Source organism: Aegilops tauschii, chromosome 5, assembly GCF_002575655.3.
Source record: "Aegilops tauschii subsp. strangulata cultivar AL8/78 chromosome 5, Aet v6.0, whole genome shotgun sequence".
Lineage (NCBI taxonomy): Eukaryota > Viridiplantae > Streptophyta > Magnoliopsida > Poales > Poaceae > Aegilops > Aegilops tauschii.
The window spans coordinates 556,271,067-556,288,216 of record NC_053039.3 but is presented as its reverse complement, the minus strand read 5'-3'; the positions used below and the strand labels follow the sequence as shown (position 1 = coordinate 556,288,216).

At 52.2% G+C, this 17,150-nt stretch overlaps 1 pseudogene; it reads right to left on the bottom strand.

Annotated features, from left to right (window-relative positions):
• Positions 1-5,884: 5,884 nt before the first annotated feature.
• LOC109786264 (laccase-4-like) lies at positions 5,885-13,401 on the bottom strand (annotated as a pseudogene).
• Positions 13,402-17,150: the final 3,749 nt, after the last annotated feature.

Below are 17,150 nucleotides of genomic sequence, written 5' to 3'. Positions count from 1 at the left end.
AGTTGGCATGGTATCATTATAATAGTTGCGGGAGAAAGTCTTCACTTTTTCTTCGCTTGTGTCATTTGCTTATTGCGCCGTAACCATGGATAATCTTCATCGTTTATCAAGATGCTTGGGTCAGCCTTGACTTTGAAGGGAGGAATTTCATGAAACTTTTCATAATCTTCAGACATGTCTGTCTTGCCCTCCACTCCCACAATGTCCCTTTTTCATGAAAGAACTATGTGGCGCTTTGGCTCATCGTATGATGTATTCGCTTCCTTATCTTTTCTTTTTCTCGGTCTGGTAGACATGTCCTTCACATAGATAACCTGTGCCACATCATTGGCTAGGACGAACGGTTCGTCAGTGTACCCAAGATTGTTCAGATCCACTGTTGTCATTCCGTACTGTGGGTCTACCTGTACCCCGCCTCCTGACAGATTGACCCATTTGCACTTAAACAAAGGGACCTTAGAATCATGTCCGTAGTCAAGTTCCCATATGTCCATTATGTAACCATAATATGTGTCCTTTCCCCTCTCGGTTGCGGCATCAAAGCGGACGCCGCTGTTTTGGTTGGTGCTCTTTTGATCTTGGGCAATCGTGTAAAATGTATTCCCATTTATCTCGTATCCTTTGTAAGTCAATACAGTCGAAGATGGTCCCCTGGACAACGAGTACAACTCATCACAAACAGTGGTGTCACCTCTGAGACGTGTTTCCAACCAACTGCTGAAAGTCCTGATGTGTTCACATGTAATTCAGTCGTCACACTGCTCCGGGTGTTTGGAGCGCAGACTGTTCTTGTGTTCATCGACATACGAGGCACCAAGGTAGAGTTCTGTAGAACTGTGTAGTGTGCTTGAGACCAAGGATGCCCGTCCCTGCATATTATTGAGTCCGCTCCTAGCGTGCCTTTTCCAGTCAGTCTCCCCTCACACCGCGATTTAGGGAGACCTATCTTTTTAAGGCCAGGAATAAAGTCAACACAAAACCCAATGACATCCTCTGTTTGATGGCCCATGGAGATGCTTCCTTCTGGCCTAGCGCGGTTACGGACATATTTCTTTAGGACTCCCATGAACCTCTCAAAGGGGAACATATTGTGTAGAAATACGGGCCCCGGAATGACAATCTCGTCGACTAGATGAACTAGGACATGCGTCATGATATTGAAGAAGGATGGTGGGAACACCAGCTCGAAACTGACAAGACATTGCGCCACATCACTCCTTAGCCTTGGTATGATTTCTGGATCGATCACCTTCTGAGAGATTGCATTGAGGAATGCACATAGCTTCACAATGGCTAATCGGACGTTTTCCGGTAGAAGCCCCCTCAATGCAACCGTAAGCAGTTGTGTCATAATCACGTGGCAGTCATGAGACTTTAGGTTCTAGAACTTTTTCTCTGGCATATTTATTATTCCCTTTATATTCGACGAGAAGCCAGTCGGGACCTTCATACTGAGCAGGCATTCAAAGAAGATTTCTTTCTCTCCTTTCGTAAGAGCGTAGCTGGCAGGACCTTCATACTGCTTCGGAGGCATGCCGTCTTTTTCGTGCAAACGTTGCAGGTCCTTCCGTGCCTCAGGTGTATCTTTTGTCTTCCCATACACGCCCAAGAAGCCTAGCAGGTTCACGCAAAGGTTCTTCGTCACGTGCATCACGTCGATTGAAGAGTGGACCTCTAGGTCTTTCCAGTAGGGTAGGTCCCAAAATATAGATTTCTTCTTCCACATGGGTGCGTGTCCCTCAGCGTCATTCGGAATAGCTAGTCCACCGGGACCCTTTCCAAAGATTACTTGTAAATCATTGACCATAGCAAGTACGTGATCACCGGTACGCATGGCGGGCTTCTTCCAGTGATCTGCCTTGCCTTTGAAATGCTTGCCTTTCTTTCGATATTGATGGTTGTTCGGAAGAAATCGACGATGGCCCAGGTACACATTCTTCCTGCATTTGTCCAGGTATATACTTTCAGTGTCATCTAAACAGTGCGTGCATGCGTGGTATCCCTTGTTTGTCTGTCCTGAAAGGTTACTGTGAGCGGGCCAATCGTTGATGGTTACAATCTGCAACGCGTGCAGGTTAAATTCCTCCTGTTTGTGCTCATCCCACGTACGTACACCGTTTCCATTCCACAGCTGTAAAAGTTCTTCAACTAATGGCCTTAGGTACACATCAATGTCGTTGCCGGGTTGCTTAGGGCCTTGGATGAGAACTGGCATCATAATGAACTTCCGCTTCATGCACATCCAAGGAGGAAGGTTATACATACATAGAGTCACGGGCCAGGTGTTGTGATTGCTGCTCTGCTCCCCGAAAGGACTAATGCCATCCGCGCTTAAACCAAACCATACGTTCCTTGGGTCAGCTGCAAACTCAGCCCAGTACTTTCTCTCTATTTTTCTCCACTGCGACCCGTCAGCGGGTGCTCTCAACTTCCCGTCTTTCTTACGGTCCTCACTGTGCCATCGCATCAACTTGGCATGCTCTTCGTTTCTGAACAGACGTTTCAACCGTGGTATTATAGGAGCATACCACATCACCTTCGCAGGAACCCTCTTCCTGGGGGGCTCGCCGTCAACATCACCAGGGTCATCTCGTCTGATCTTATACCGCAATGCACGCATACTGGGCATGCGTTCAGATCCTTGTACGCACCGCGGTAGAGGATGCAGTCATTAGGGCATGCATGTATCTTCTGCACCTCCAATCCTAGAGGGCATACGACCTTCTTTGCTGCGTATGTACTGTCGGGCAATTCGTTATCCTTTGGAAGCTTCTTCTTCAATATTTTCAATAGCTTCTCAAATCCTTTGTCAGGCACAACATTCTCTGCCTTCCACTGCAGCAATTCCAGTACGGTACCGAGCTTTGTGTTGCCATCTTCGCAATTGGGGTACAACCCTTTTTTGTGATCCTCTAACATGCGATCGAACTTCAGCTTCTCCTTTTGACTTTCGCATAGCGTCCTTGCATCGACAATGACCCGGCAGAGATCATCATCATCAGGCACTGGTTCCTCTTGATCTTCAGCAGCTTCCCCTGTTGCAGCATCATTGGGCACATCGTCTGGTTCCTCTTGATCTTCAGCAGCCTCCCCCGTTGTAGCATCACCGTATTCAGGGGGCACATAGTTGTCATCGTCCTCTTCTTCTTCGCCATCTTCCATCATAACCCCTATTTCTCCGTGCCTCGTCCAAACATTATAGTGTGGCATGAAAACCTTGTAAAGCAGGTGGGTGTGAAGGATTTTCCGGTCAGAGTAAGACTTCGTATTCCCACATGTATGGCATGGACAACACATAAAACCATTCTGCTTGTTTGCCTCAGCCATTTCGAGAAAATCATGCACGCCCTTAATGTACTCGGAGGTGTGTCTGTCACCGTACATCCATTGCCGGTTCATCTGCGTGCATTATATATAATTAAGTGTGTCAAAAACCATTACAGAACATCATGAATAGATAATTAAGTGACCAAATTAATAGAAGTTCAGCATCACATTAAAACCAAAGTACATACATAGTTCTCATCTAACAACATATAGCTCTCCAGAGCATCTAATTAATTAAGCCATACATTGAAACTATGTAAAACATTTCAATGCGAAAAAAATGCGATCATAATCGCAACCAAGGTAACAATTGATCCAACGGCATAATGATACCAAGCCTCGGTATGAATGGCATATTTTCTAATCTTTCTAATCTTCAAGCGCATTGCATCCATCTTGATCTTGTGATCATCGACGACATTCGCAACATGCAACTCCAATATCATCTTCTCCTCCTCAATATTTTTATTTTTTCCTTCAAGAAATTGTTTTCTTCTTCAACTAAATTTAACATCTCGACAATAGGGTCAGTTGGAATTTCCGGTTCACATACCTCCTAGATAAATAAAATCTATGTCACGTTGGTCGGCATAATTTTCATAAACAATAAATGAACCAATAGTTATAAAGATAATATATACCACATCCGAATCATAGACAGGACGAGGGCCAACGGGGGCGGATACCAAAACCATCGCACTATATAATAACAAGCAATAAAATAGTAAGAAAATTAGAGAAGTATCTATCTAAAGTAAGAATTTTTTTCTTTTAGAAAGAAGATAAGAACAAGAGGCTCACCACGGTGGTGCCGGTGACGAGATCGGCGCGGGCGGTCGACGGCGGTGAAGACGGGAATGGGACGTGACGGGCCGCTAAACCTAGACAAATCTCGAGGAAAATGGAGCTTTGAGGTCGAGGTTCGAGAGGAGAAAGCTTAACTAGTGTGGCTCGGGCATTTCATCGAACACCTCATGTGCATAGGAGGTGAGCTAGAGCACCACAAAGCCCTCCCCTCGCCGGCCAAAGAAAAACAGAGCACTGGAGTGCTCTCTTGCGGGCGAGGGGTATATATAGGCACCTCATTGGTCCCGGTTCGTGGCATGAACCGGTACTAAATCCGGGCCTTCTGTCCCGGTTCATGCCAAGAACCGGGACCAATGGTTGTGGGCCAGGAGCGAGGCCCATTAGTCCCGGTTCGTGCCAAGAACCGGGACAAATGGTTCCATACGAACCGGGACCATTGCCCACGAGGCCCCGGCCGCCCCCCTGGGCTCACGAACCGGGACGAATGCCCCCATGGGTCCCGGTTCGTGACTGAACCGGGACTAATGGGTTTGCCATGCCCGAACGAAAGCTCTGTTTTCTACTAGTGCCTAATTAACCTTAGGTAATAAAATAATCTCACCAAAGTTGTTCTCATATACATTATGTGAAACGCGTGGAAGGAAAGGGACCGACGCATCTTCAACACCAAGAGACTGACCTTTGTCGAGGTGGCACATCTGACCTTTGAGGAGATTACACACCGAGATTTGGCCTTTCACAATGAGTTATTCTCTCCCGACCCCGCGTTGTCCTCAACCGGGCGACACGGGGGACACAACTACCAGCCGCCGCCGGCCTCTCCCTCACCTCCCTCCCTACCCCCGCCGCTGCCGGAGGAGGCCGTCCGACAGCGGACGGCGGCGGCGAGGCGTCCTCAGCTTTTCCTTCCTTTTCCCCCTCGCCCTAGCTCATTCTCCCATCCCCATATCCATGGTCAATCTGATCTGATCTGATTGCCGAGACAACCCTGGCCAAGATCGTGGAGCCGATCTCACCGTGGACAGCAGCGTTCAGTCACACGAGGCGCGCACCCCTCCAGCCGCGGTCGTCCATAGTGACGGAGGCAAGGGGCATGATGCAATCCGCGACTGCCCACAGATGTTTCTTCTTTGGTACTGTTGTGTGGCCTTGCACGAGATCTTCGGCGCTACGCACATATCAGAATGACAAGGCACAAGCGGCGGCACCACCACATCGTATTATCTACCTCGTCGGCCAAAAATTAACGGAGGTTGATATGTCTAGATGGATCGAAGGCCAGATGTTCTACACAATTATACTGGGTGAACTTGGTAATGGGTGATGTAAGAAAACTGGATGGGACATATCGGAAGAAGTTTGCGTGTTGGACGATTGGAATTTTGCAGCAGTAATCTCGACGAGTGGGGCAGCAACACTGGCAGACTTTGTTCTTGGCGGTCTCAGTTTCTGGGGTGAAAACCCTAGGTCTTGTACCTGGCAATGGTGGCTTCCTAGTCGTTTCCTTGTTGAAGGCATTGTTTGGAGATTGGACCTTCTCCAGGGTGAAAATCCAGGATCTAACTATGATGGTTGGACCGGACGACGATAGTGTTTGTGCACTATAACCTTCATGAAGGCGTCGTTTTTGGAGAATCCTTTTCGGAGTCTACGTGTTGCCATCACTGGTGGTGCTCTTGCAGCTGTGAGCCTCTCTTTGTTTCGACGGGGCCTTTGTTTTTTTTCTCTTCTTTTTTTTGGCCGTGTGCATCCATGATGTCTAGACTTGCTCTGGATATTATGTTGTTGCAGAGGCTGGGTGTAATTGGTATCATCTTGATATTAATATATTCCCTTTGTCGAAAAAAACAATGAGTTATTCATAACCACGAGTAATTGGCATGTGGTTCTAGTTTTTCTTTGAGATTTCGGCATGTACCCATTTAAACATGTCATCTTATACATATTTTCTGCTTGATAAAAAGTCTGTGCTCCTGTCGGTTCCTTAAAAAACAGCAATAGTGCTATTAGCATTTGGGGAGGTCAGTCGGTGGGGGCATCAACTTGTGGTTCGGAAGGCTCCCGTCTAGCACCAGCCATGCCATTTCCATTCCCCATGTCGCGTGCAACTCCAAATGGCAATGCATGAGCCATACGTGTAGAGGAATAGGATGCAACTCTCAATGTATTGATGGGTGCATATGCACAAGTATATACAGTATATAGGGCAAGTCATATCCTCAACTATACACAAGGAGGAGACTTGGAGTACAAGAATACATGTGCTAAATACATATCTCAACACCCCCCCGCAGTCGAAGCGACACCGTTGCTGACGCAGAGACTAGACCGGAATTCCTCGAAAGACGTCGTGGGCAAGCCTTTGGTCATGATGTCGGCAAATTGTTGGGAGGTGGGAACGTGCAGAACACGGACATGGCCAAGAGCCACCTGATCCCGAACAAAATGGATATCAAGCTCAATGTGCTTGGTGCGACGATGATGAACCGGGTTGGCGGAGAGGTAGACGGCGGAGACGTTGTCGCAGTAGACGACCGTGGCCTTCTCAACAGGACACGAGAGCTCGTGAAGAAGCTGACGAAGCCAGGAGCACTCAGCAACAACGTTAGCCACAACGCGGTACTCAGCCTCGGCGCTAGACCGCGAGACGGTGGGCTGCCGCTTGGACGACCACGACACCAGGGATGGTCCAAGGAAGATGCAGTAACCCGAAGTAGAACGACGGGTGTCCGGGCAACCAGCCCAGTCGGCGTCGGAGTAGGCGACCAGATCAGTGGCAGTGGAGGCGCGCAGAGTAAGACCAAGATCCATAGCACCGCAGATGTAGCGGAGAATCCGCTTAACGGCAGTCCAGTGAACATCTCGAGGAGCATGCATATGCAGGCAGACCTGCTGAACCGCGTACTGAAGCTCCGGTCGAGAGAGAGTGAGGTACTGGAGAGCACCAACAATGGACCGGTAGAAGCCAGCATCTGGAGCAGGAGTACCATCAGTAGCAGAGAGCTTGGCCTTCGTGTCGACAGGAGTGGCGGCCGGTTTGCAGTTAAGCATACCAGCACGGTCGAGGAGCTCATGAGCGTACTTCCGTTGATGAAGGAAGAAACCATCAGGACGACGCACCACCTCAACACCGAGGAAGTAGTGCAACGGACCCAAGTCCTTGATGGCAAACTCAGCACGGAGACGATCAGTAAGCCGGCGAAGGAGCTCAGAAGTGCATGCTGTTAGGATGATGTCGTCAACATAGAGCAGCAAATATGCCGTGTCGGTGCCCTGGTGATAAACAAACAGCAAAGCATCGGAGCGTGTAGAGCGGAAGCCGAGTTGATGAAGAAACGCTGCGATGCGCTGGTACCAGGCTCGAGGAGCCTGCTTGAGCCCATATAATGAGCGTGAAAGCAGACACACATGATCAGGACACGCCGGATCAACAAACCCCGTGGGCTGTTGACAGAAAACCTGCTCCGCAAGATGACCATGGAGGAACGCGTTGGAGACGTCCATCTGATGAACCGGCCAGGCACGAGAGACCGCCAACTGTAAGACAGTGCGGATCGTCCCGGGCTTAACAACCGGAGCGAAGGTGTCAGTGAAGTCCACACCGGCGCGTTGCCGAAAGCCGCGAACAACCCAACGCGCCTTGTAGCGATCAAGAGTGCCGTTAGGACGAAGCTTGTGTTTGAAGACCCACTTCCCGGTGATCACATTAGCGTGCCGCGGACGGGGAACAAGCTGCCAAGTCCGGTTCCGCTGCAAAGCGTCAAACTCCTCCTGCATGGCGGCCATCCACAGAGGGTCGCGGAGAGCGGCCCGGACCGAAGACGGCAACGGGGAAGGAGCGGACGTCGAGGCGGTGCAGACGTAGTCATCCGCATAGCGGGAGCTCGGGCGAAAAACACCGGTGCGCGAGCGTGTGACGGGGCCGGCCGTCGGGGCAGCCGCGGGTGGCGGCGAGGCCGTGGCAACCACGGTGTCCACGGGAGAGGCCGTGGCCTCCACGGTGTCGTCGGGAGAAGCGGGCCGGGCGGAGGACGAGGCCATGGCGTCGGGAGAGCCAGGCGACACCGGGGCCGCGATCGCGCCAGCGGGCGACCGAGGCGGGGTCGGTGCGGGCGACCGAGGCGGAGTCGACGCGGTGCCAAGAGAGGCCGCGCCAGGGGAGGCCGCGCCAGTGGGGGCCGGCCCAGACGTTGGCCCAGCATGCGGCCCAGCATGCATGGCAGAGGAGCGGGGCGACGTAGGCGACGTCGACCCGGCTCCAGGTGACGAAGGCGCTGAACCGGAGGAGGGAGCCGCGGATGGCCCCGATCCGGAGGAGGGCGCCGTGGGCGGGGTGGCCGGAGCACCCAAGGCCAGCAGCGGGCGACGGCGCGGAGGAGAACCCGCCGCGGGAGAGGAAGGCGGCACCACCTGTTCCTGTGCAAAGGGAAACACAAGCTCATCAAAGTACACGTGCCGGGAGGTGATGACACGGTGAGACACGGGGTCATAGCAGCGATAACCCTTAGTGTTGGCCGGGTAACCAAGGAAGACACATGGAATGGAACGAGGAGCGAGTTTATGAGGTGTGGTGGCGGTGGTGTTGGGGTAGCAACGGCAACCGAAAATTCGGAGACCATCGTAGGAGGGAGGAGCGCCATATAGGAGATGGTGAGGCGCATAGTTCCAGCGCGGACGGCATGGCCGGAGGTTAAGGAGGAGGGTGGCGGTGGCGAGGGCATCTGGCCAAAACCGAGAGGGCATGTAGGCATGGAAGAGAAGGGTACGCACACACTCATTGAGGGTGCGTAGGATGCGTTCGGCACGGCCATTCTGCTGGGAGGTGTATGGACACGTGAGACGAAACACGGTGCCGTGGGAGGAAAGAAGGTGGCGGATGACGAGATTGTCGAATTCTTTCCCGTTATCGGTCTGAAGTGCGAGTATGGGTCGCCCAAACTGTGTGGAGACATAAGCATAGAATGCAATGAGGGTGGCGGCAACATCGGATTTCCTACGAAGAGGAAATGTCCACACAAAGTGAGAGTAGTCATCCAGTACAACGAGATAATAAAGATAACCAGAATTACTAGGTACTGGAGAGGTCCATACATCGCTGTGAATCAACTCAAACGGAAAAGATGCAACTGTGGAAGAGGAACTAAAAGGAAGGCGAACATGTTTGCCTAACCGGCAGGCTTCACAGGAGTGAGCGGCCGTTTTATTACAGGAAAAGGAAAATCCTCTCATTATTTGACGAAGTGAAGAAGTGCTAGGATGCCCGAGACGAGCATGCCAAAGATCGACGCCTGCGGAAAAGGCGCGAGGACCACCCGGAGATGACGGCGACTGAACTGGGTAGAGGTCGCCGGGACTGTCACGGCGGTGAAGAATCATCCTGGTGCGAGCATCCTTAACAGAAAAGCCAACTTCGTCAAATTCCACAGTTACAAAATTGTCACGAGAAAGATTACGAACGGAAACTAAGTTCTGAATAAGATGAGGAGAAACAATGACATTATTAAGAGAGAGAGGTCGAGAGTTAGAGGGAAAGGGTGCAGAACCGACATGAGAGATGGGAAGACCAACACCGTTACCGATGATGATGCGAGATGGAGTGGAAGTGGGATGGACAGAGGAGAGGTTACCCGGATGAGCGGACATATGGGAGGTGGCGCCGGAGTCCATAATCCAATCGCCGCCACCACCTGAGCATGGCGGCTGCTGCTGCAGTGCCGCTAGGAGGGCCGGGTCGTAGTAGGGGGCTCCGTACGCGCCGGGAGCGCCGAAGAAGGGCGCGACAGGAGGGGCGCCGTACGCGCCATGTGCGCCGGCTGGCGCAGCTAAGAGCGCCTGGTGAGCGCTAGGGCGGGGGCCGAGGATGCCCGGGGCGGGGGGCCGCGGCACGGGCATGCTATATGCGTGCACGACCCCCGTCCAGGGGTTATAGCCACCGGCCCAGGGTGGCGGGGGCTGCTGCTGGGGAGCCTGACCGCCACTGCCGCCCCCTTTGCCGCCGCCTTGGTGTTGGCCGCCGCGACCGCGGCGACGGTTGCCGCCGTTCCCACCGGTGCGCGGAGGTTGGGGCGGCTGCGGCACCGGCGTAGGTGGCGGGACAGCCGGAGGACGGGACGCCGAGGGTGGTGTAGAGGCGCCGGTGCAGAGGCCGGCGGCGAGCGCGGTGTGGACGGCGCGGGTGCGGAGGTGCTTCATCCGCCGCTCCTCAAGGCGAAGATAGGCCACCGCCCGCTCGTAAGTAGGGTTGGCCATGAGGGTGAGGTTGGAGGCGGCGTTGCCGAAGTCCTCGTTGAGGCCGGCGGTGAGCGTCGAGAGGAGAAGCTCGTCGCCCACCTTGAACCCGACGTCGTTGAGTTCGTCGGAGAGGGTCTTGAGCCGGAGACAGAAAGCGTCGATGGTGGAGTCGTTCTGGTGGCACCCAAAAAATTCCTGCTGCAAGAAAACAATCCGTTGAAGCTTGTTGTCGGTGAAGAGGCCATTGATCTTGGTCCACACCGTGTAGGCATCGTCCCCATCGCGAACGACGGTGTGGAAGATGTCCGGAGAGACGGTGAGGAAGAACCACCGGATGAGGGTGGCGTCAATGGCGAGCCAGTTGGCGTCGTGGGCGCCGGCAAAGAAATTGGCGAGACCGTCCACATGATCACGAAGGTTGTACTCACGGAAAAGGAGATTGAAGTAGGTTTTCCAAGCATAGTAGTTTGCGGAGGCGTGGGAGAGGATAATGGGGACGTGATCGGAGAGGTGGATGTTGCGGATGTCGGCGGCTTTGGGCTCATCGGGCTCGGACCCGTAGGAAGAGTCGAACGGGTTGCTAGGAGGGGCGCTGGAGGAGGAGGAGGTGCCGAGGGCCGACATGGCAGAAGAAGGGGGTGGCGGCGCGGGATGGGAGCGGGGAGGTGTTTAGGGTTTTCGGGAGGGAGGCGGCTCGGGGGGAGCGGCGTGGTGCGGCAGGGAGGGTGGAGGCGCGGCGGGGTAGGGTTATGGGGGAGGGAGAGAGGCGGCGCGGGACAGCGGGAGCGGCGGCGGCCTGGGGAGGCGACGGCGGCGCGGCTAGGGCTGGGGACCGAGGGTTAGGCTGATACCATGTAGAGGAATAGGATGCAACTCTCAATGTATTGATGGGTGCATATGCACAAGTATATATAGTACATAGGGCAAGTCATATCCTCAACTATACACAAGGAGGAGACTTGGAGTACAAGAATACATGTGCTAAATACATATCTCAACAATACGCCTGCACATACATACATTCATATATATATGATATGATAAGAGCGTGGCCATAAATATTCATTCAGCACGTACGTACGTACGGGTTGTATATATGTGTTACCTGGATTGTCAGCGACGAAGCGAATGACCACCCACCCACCGGCGGGCACCCCTACGGTGTTCCGCTCTATTGGGTCGATGAGGTTGAACTTGGCTGGGTCGTTCATGGGGTCGTAGTTGCCGAATCCTTGCCCGACCACAAAGAAGTTGAAGCCACGCAGGTGCATGGGGTGGTTCTCGACGCCGAGGGTGCTCGTGTCTTGAATCACCAGCTCCACCGACGCGTTGAATGGCAGCACGACAAGCTTGGTCCCCTTGCCAACGTTCGTGTTGTTCGGTGGTGTCCCGGTGTAGTTGAACCGAGATGGGGGCATGGCTGGAAAGTCGGACCCGTAGACACCACCCTCACCCTGGGTGAAGAAGTGCGACTCGATCAAGGAGCGCCGTGGAAGGGAGCACAAAGGAGACATTGTTCACCGACGCCGCGAACCGCGTTCTGTTGGTGGGCCCTTGGCACGTCGTGTTTATGGGGCATGGGAACGTGCCCGTGCCGACCGTGAAGAAGAACTGCTTGTCTATCGACCGTGGTACCACCGCCGGGTGCTGCGGCGTGGCAAGGCTCCGGAGCTTGGAGGTGAAGTTGGCGACGTAGCTGGTGTCGTTGAACCGTGGCAGCGCTGGCTTGAGCAGCGGCAGGTCTTTGTCAAATGAGCTTGGCGTGGAGGGGGAGCTGGGCTTTTGATACACGAGAATGGCAGCACCCGTGCTGTTGTTGATGTAGCCAGGCCTGATGGGGGTGCCAGGATTTTGGTACCCTAGGTAGAGAGCGGCCGACATGTAGAAGTTGGCCTTTGGATGCAACGGCTTGGCGGTGAGGAGCACATTGGCGGTAAGATGATTAGTGTCTTGACGGTGAAAGGCTTGACATAGACGGCATCGACCTCGACGACGGTTAGCGTGTGATTGGCGATGGAGAAGAAGAGCTCATCATTGAGCGCGGCATTGATGAGGCGTAACATGTACGTTTTCCCGGGTTCCACCTTTAGTTTGAAAGTGTCTGCATGCCATGTGTCATCAAGCATGCATCAGCTATATACTCCAGTATATACTATGTATGTCTCCTTCGTTTTTATTTACTTTGCGCATTAGTTACTCCCTCCGTCTCATAATGTAAGATGCTTTTTAACACTACACTATTGTAGAAAAACGTAGACGGAGGAAGTACCTCTTTATTCTGATAGTACACTTGATTGACCAACCCTACCTTTGGCGCAGCAGTCGTTGTAGAGCGGTCCGGGAAGCCCATTTATGGTATAAGCATCGGAGACATCCGAGGGTCCACCTGTGTGAAGCGCCCGGGTGATGACCGCCTCCGTGTCCGCCCTCCACCATTCACCCAAGATGACCGGAACCTCCATGTGCGGCGCGGCAAACGGGTAAGGCACGCCGTGCTTGGGGAGGATGACAATGGCGCCGTGGACGGTGGCGCGTAGCCAGGAGATGTGCGCGTGCCACCACAGCGTGCCACGCTGTCCGGTGACGGTGAAGTTGTAGACGTAGCTCTGGCCCGTCTGGATCGGGCACTGCGTGACGTACGCCGTCCCGTCGGCCCAGCCGTTCCGCAGCTGCCGGACGCCGTGCCAGTGCAGCGTCATGTTGTGCGCGACGTGGTTGGTGACGCGGACGACGACGCGGTCGCCTTCCCTCGCCACGAGCGCCGGGCCGGGGTACTCCCCGTTCACCGTCACGATGCTCTTGGTGGCGCAGAGCCTCGTCACGTTGGCCATTTGCACCTGCATGCCGGGGTTAAGGTTTGGAAGACGCATCATGAGAATGATGTGAGAAAGCAAGATAGCATAAATCTGTGGCAGACATATATACATTGAAATTGTAGTGCCTAGTGAAGCTTTGCGCCTGGACGATGAGCAGCATCAAGGTTGCCATGAGGAGAGAGCAAGGAGCTGGAAGACCGGAGGAGATAACCATGGACATAGCTTTTAGGTTTCTGACCTAGTGAGTTTCTGAGTTCATCCTTTTTGATAAGGAAAATTTGGGGTCTATCTCGAGCTAGCTCGTGGAGGGTACGATCCAGGTGATGGAGGGTTGAATGAATGTTGAGACAGGCACCTGGGGTGAGTTTATATATATCTACTGCAGGTCCCAAACGTACGTACCACTGGCCGGGCCATTTGTTTGAGATACTTCCCCCTTCGTTTCTTTTTACTCCGTGTATAAAATTTGTGTTCTTTATGAACCTTGATTTCTGACAAATTTTACATACAGACTAAAAACACGTAGGGAGTACATGGTCGCGCTTGGCAGGTACGCAGCTTAGGCGGTAACCTTCGTTTGTAATCCATTTGCTGGATGAATTATCTGTTAGCTTAATCTTGATTAATTGTATTTGCATATTTGCTTTAATTCTGCATGTAGCGTAGGTCAGCGGGGCGAGATGCTAGCTGCCGTATGTGACGTACAAGTTGTGATCGTGGCGTTGTGCGATGCGGCAAGCAGGCGCATGATGGATCGAGCGGCTGGACAAATTAGCAGAGAAAATTCGATAAGTCAGTTAGTTTGGTAGTGCTGGACATAGAGGATCCAGGATTTCAACTTCGAGTGTTAAAAAAAATTCACCCTAATAGAAGTGGACTCATTCAGTTGGGGATCAGAAGTGGTCTCATTCAGTTGGAAATTGTTATAATTGTGTCGAATATTATTTGTATAAGGTAGTTTACAGTTGGACTTAGACTTAGACTGTGTTTAGATAGGATATAGAGTCGTGTTCAAGTAGGACACTTGTATGCCTCTTATATAAGAAGGGGTAGACGCACGATGTAACATATGCCAACATAATAGCGCAGACACGCAGGGAAGCCGGCGGCGTGTGCCGGTGCCCGAGCGGATGGGATGTTGTATTGTAGCGGTGTCATAGGAAGGAGCCTCTATAGTCGCCCCGGGATTATAGTCATATCGGTGAACCTCGTTAACAAATCTCAGTGTCGTGCTTATTTGATTGCTTGGTTCTCAATAGATCGACAGAGCGTCTCGAATTTATTCTAACAGAAATCAATCATAGCAATGAGGTAATCAGATCTTCACTCCATAAAATGAACCACTTCTGCCCACAACCCTACCATGGGCAGAGAAGTAGACCCATGCGACCCGACCTAACAGGGCACCCATCGGGTCTTATATTTTTATTCATTTTATAATCTTGCCCAACAGTTTGCATGTCTGGCGTTTGGATGCCTGATGCCTTCCGCCTCTGCGTACGCCCTTCCTCGCCTCCTTTATAGCAGAGCGCAGCCTACCATTCCCTCAAGCCAACCGAGGTGGTACTAACGACATCTCCAACAGCCGCGTCAAAAGGCGCGCACGCGGTAAAACGAGTTTTTATTGCGCGCGGGATGTTTTGACGCGCTCCAGCGGTGACGGGAAAGTCGCGCGCGGGAACCGTTTGCGCGCGCGCGCGAAAAGGCGGCAGGTCGCGCGCTATTTTTGGCGCACCGCTTCCGGCGCGCCAATGCGGCGCTCGCCACGCGCCTATTCCACACACTTCTCTTCCTCTTCCGCTGCCACGTGCGCCTCCACCGCTTCCTCGGTTGCTTCCGCTGCCACGCGCGCCACCGCTCCAGCGCCCCGCCACCGACGCGCCACCATGCCGCCGCGCCGCCGAGGAGCGTCGGGCTACCGCGGCGTCCGCCAGCGCCCCAACACTAGTAGAAAACAGGGCTTTCGTTCGGGTGTGGCAAGCCCATTAGTCCCGGTTCAGTCACGAACCGGGACCCATGGGGGCATTCGTCCCGGTTCGTGAGCCCAGGGGGCCGGCCGGGGCCTCGTGGGCATTGGTCCCGGTTCGTATGGAACCATTTGTCCCGGTTCGAGGCACGAACCGGGACTAATGGGCCTCGCTCCTGGCCCACAACCATTGGTCCCGGTTCGTATGAAACCATTTGTCCCGGTTCGAGGCACGAACCAGGACTAATGGGCCTCGCTCCTGGCCCACAACCATTGGTCCCGGTTCTTGGCATGAACCGGGACAGAAGGCCCGGATTTTGTACCGGTTCTAGCCACGAACCGGGACAAATGAGCTGCCTATATATACCCCATCGCCGCAGCAGAGCACTCCACAGTGCTCTATTTTTTCTGGCCGTCGAGGGGAGGGCATTTGGGTGCTCTAGCTCACCTCCTATGCACATGAGGTGTTCGATGAAATGTCTGAGCCACACTAGTTAATCTTTCTCCTCTCGAAACTCGACCTCCGAGCTCCATTTTCCCAGAGATTTGTCTAGGTTTAGCGGTCCGTCACGTCCCGTCCCCGTCTTCACCGCCGTCGATCGCCCGCGCGATCTCGTCGCCAGCACCACCGTGGTGAGCCTCTTGTTCTTATCTTCTTTCTGAAAGAAAAAAAATTCTTACTTCAGATAGATACTTGTCTAATTTTGTTACTTTTATTATTCCTTCTTATTACATAGTGCGATGGTTTTGGTATCCGCCCCCGTCGGCCCTCGTCCTGTCTATGATTCGGATGTGGTATATATTATCTTTTTATAACTATTTGGTTCATTTATTGTTTATGACAATTATGCCGACCAACGTGACATAGATTTTATTTATCTAGGAGGTGGTTGAACCGGAAATTCCAACCGACCCTATTGTAGAGAGGTTAAATTTAGTTGAAGAAGAAAACAATTACTTGAAGGAAAAAATAAAAAAAATTGAGGAGGAGAAGATGATATTGGAGTTGCATGTTGCGGATGTCGTCGATGATCACAAGATCAAGATGGATGCAATGCGCTTGAAGATTAGAAAGATTAGAAAATATGCCATTCATACCGAGGCTTGGTATCATTATGCCGTTGGATCAATTGTTACCTTGGTTGTGATTATGATCGCATTTGTTTTCGCATTGAAATGTTTTACATAGTTTCAATGTATGGTTTAATTAATTAGATGCTCTGGAGAGCTATATGTTGTTAGATGAGAACTATGTATGTACTTTGGTTTTAATGTGATGATGAACTTCTATTAATTTGGTCACTTAATTATCTATTCATGATGTTCGGTAATGGTTTTTGACACACTTAATTGTATATAATGCACGCAGATGAACCGGCAATGGATGTACGGTGACAGACACACCTCCGAGTACATTAAGGGCGTGCATGATTTTCTCGAAGTGGCTGAGGCAAACAAGCAGAATGGTTTTATGTGTTGTCCATGCCCTACATGTGGGAATACGAAGTCTTACTCTGACCGGAAAATCCTTCACACCTACCTGCTTTACATGGGTTTCATGCCACACTATAATGTTTGGACGAGGCACGGAGAAATAGGGGTTATGATGGAAGACGGCGAAGAAGAAAGGACGATGACAACTATGTGCCCCCTGAATACGGTGATGCTGCAACGGGGGAAGCTGCTGAAGATCAAAAGGAACCAGACGATGTGCCCAATGATGCTGCAACGGGGGAAGCTGCTGAAGATTAAGAGGAACCAGTGCCCGATGATGATGATCTCCGCCGGGTCATTGTCGATGCAAGGACGCAATGCGAAAGTCAAAAGAAGAAGCTGAAGTTCGATCGCATGTTAGAGGATCACAAAAAAGGGTTGTACCCCAATTGCGAAGATGGCAACACAAAGCTCGGTACCGTACTGGAATTGCTGCAGTGGAAGGCAGAGAATGCTGTGCCTGACAAAGGATTTGAGAAGCTATTGAAAATATTGAAGAAGAAGCTTCC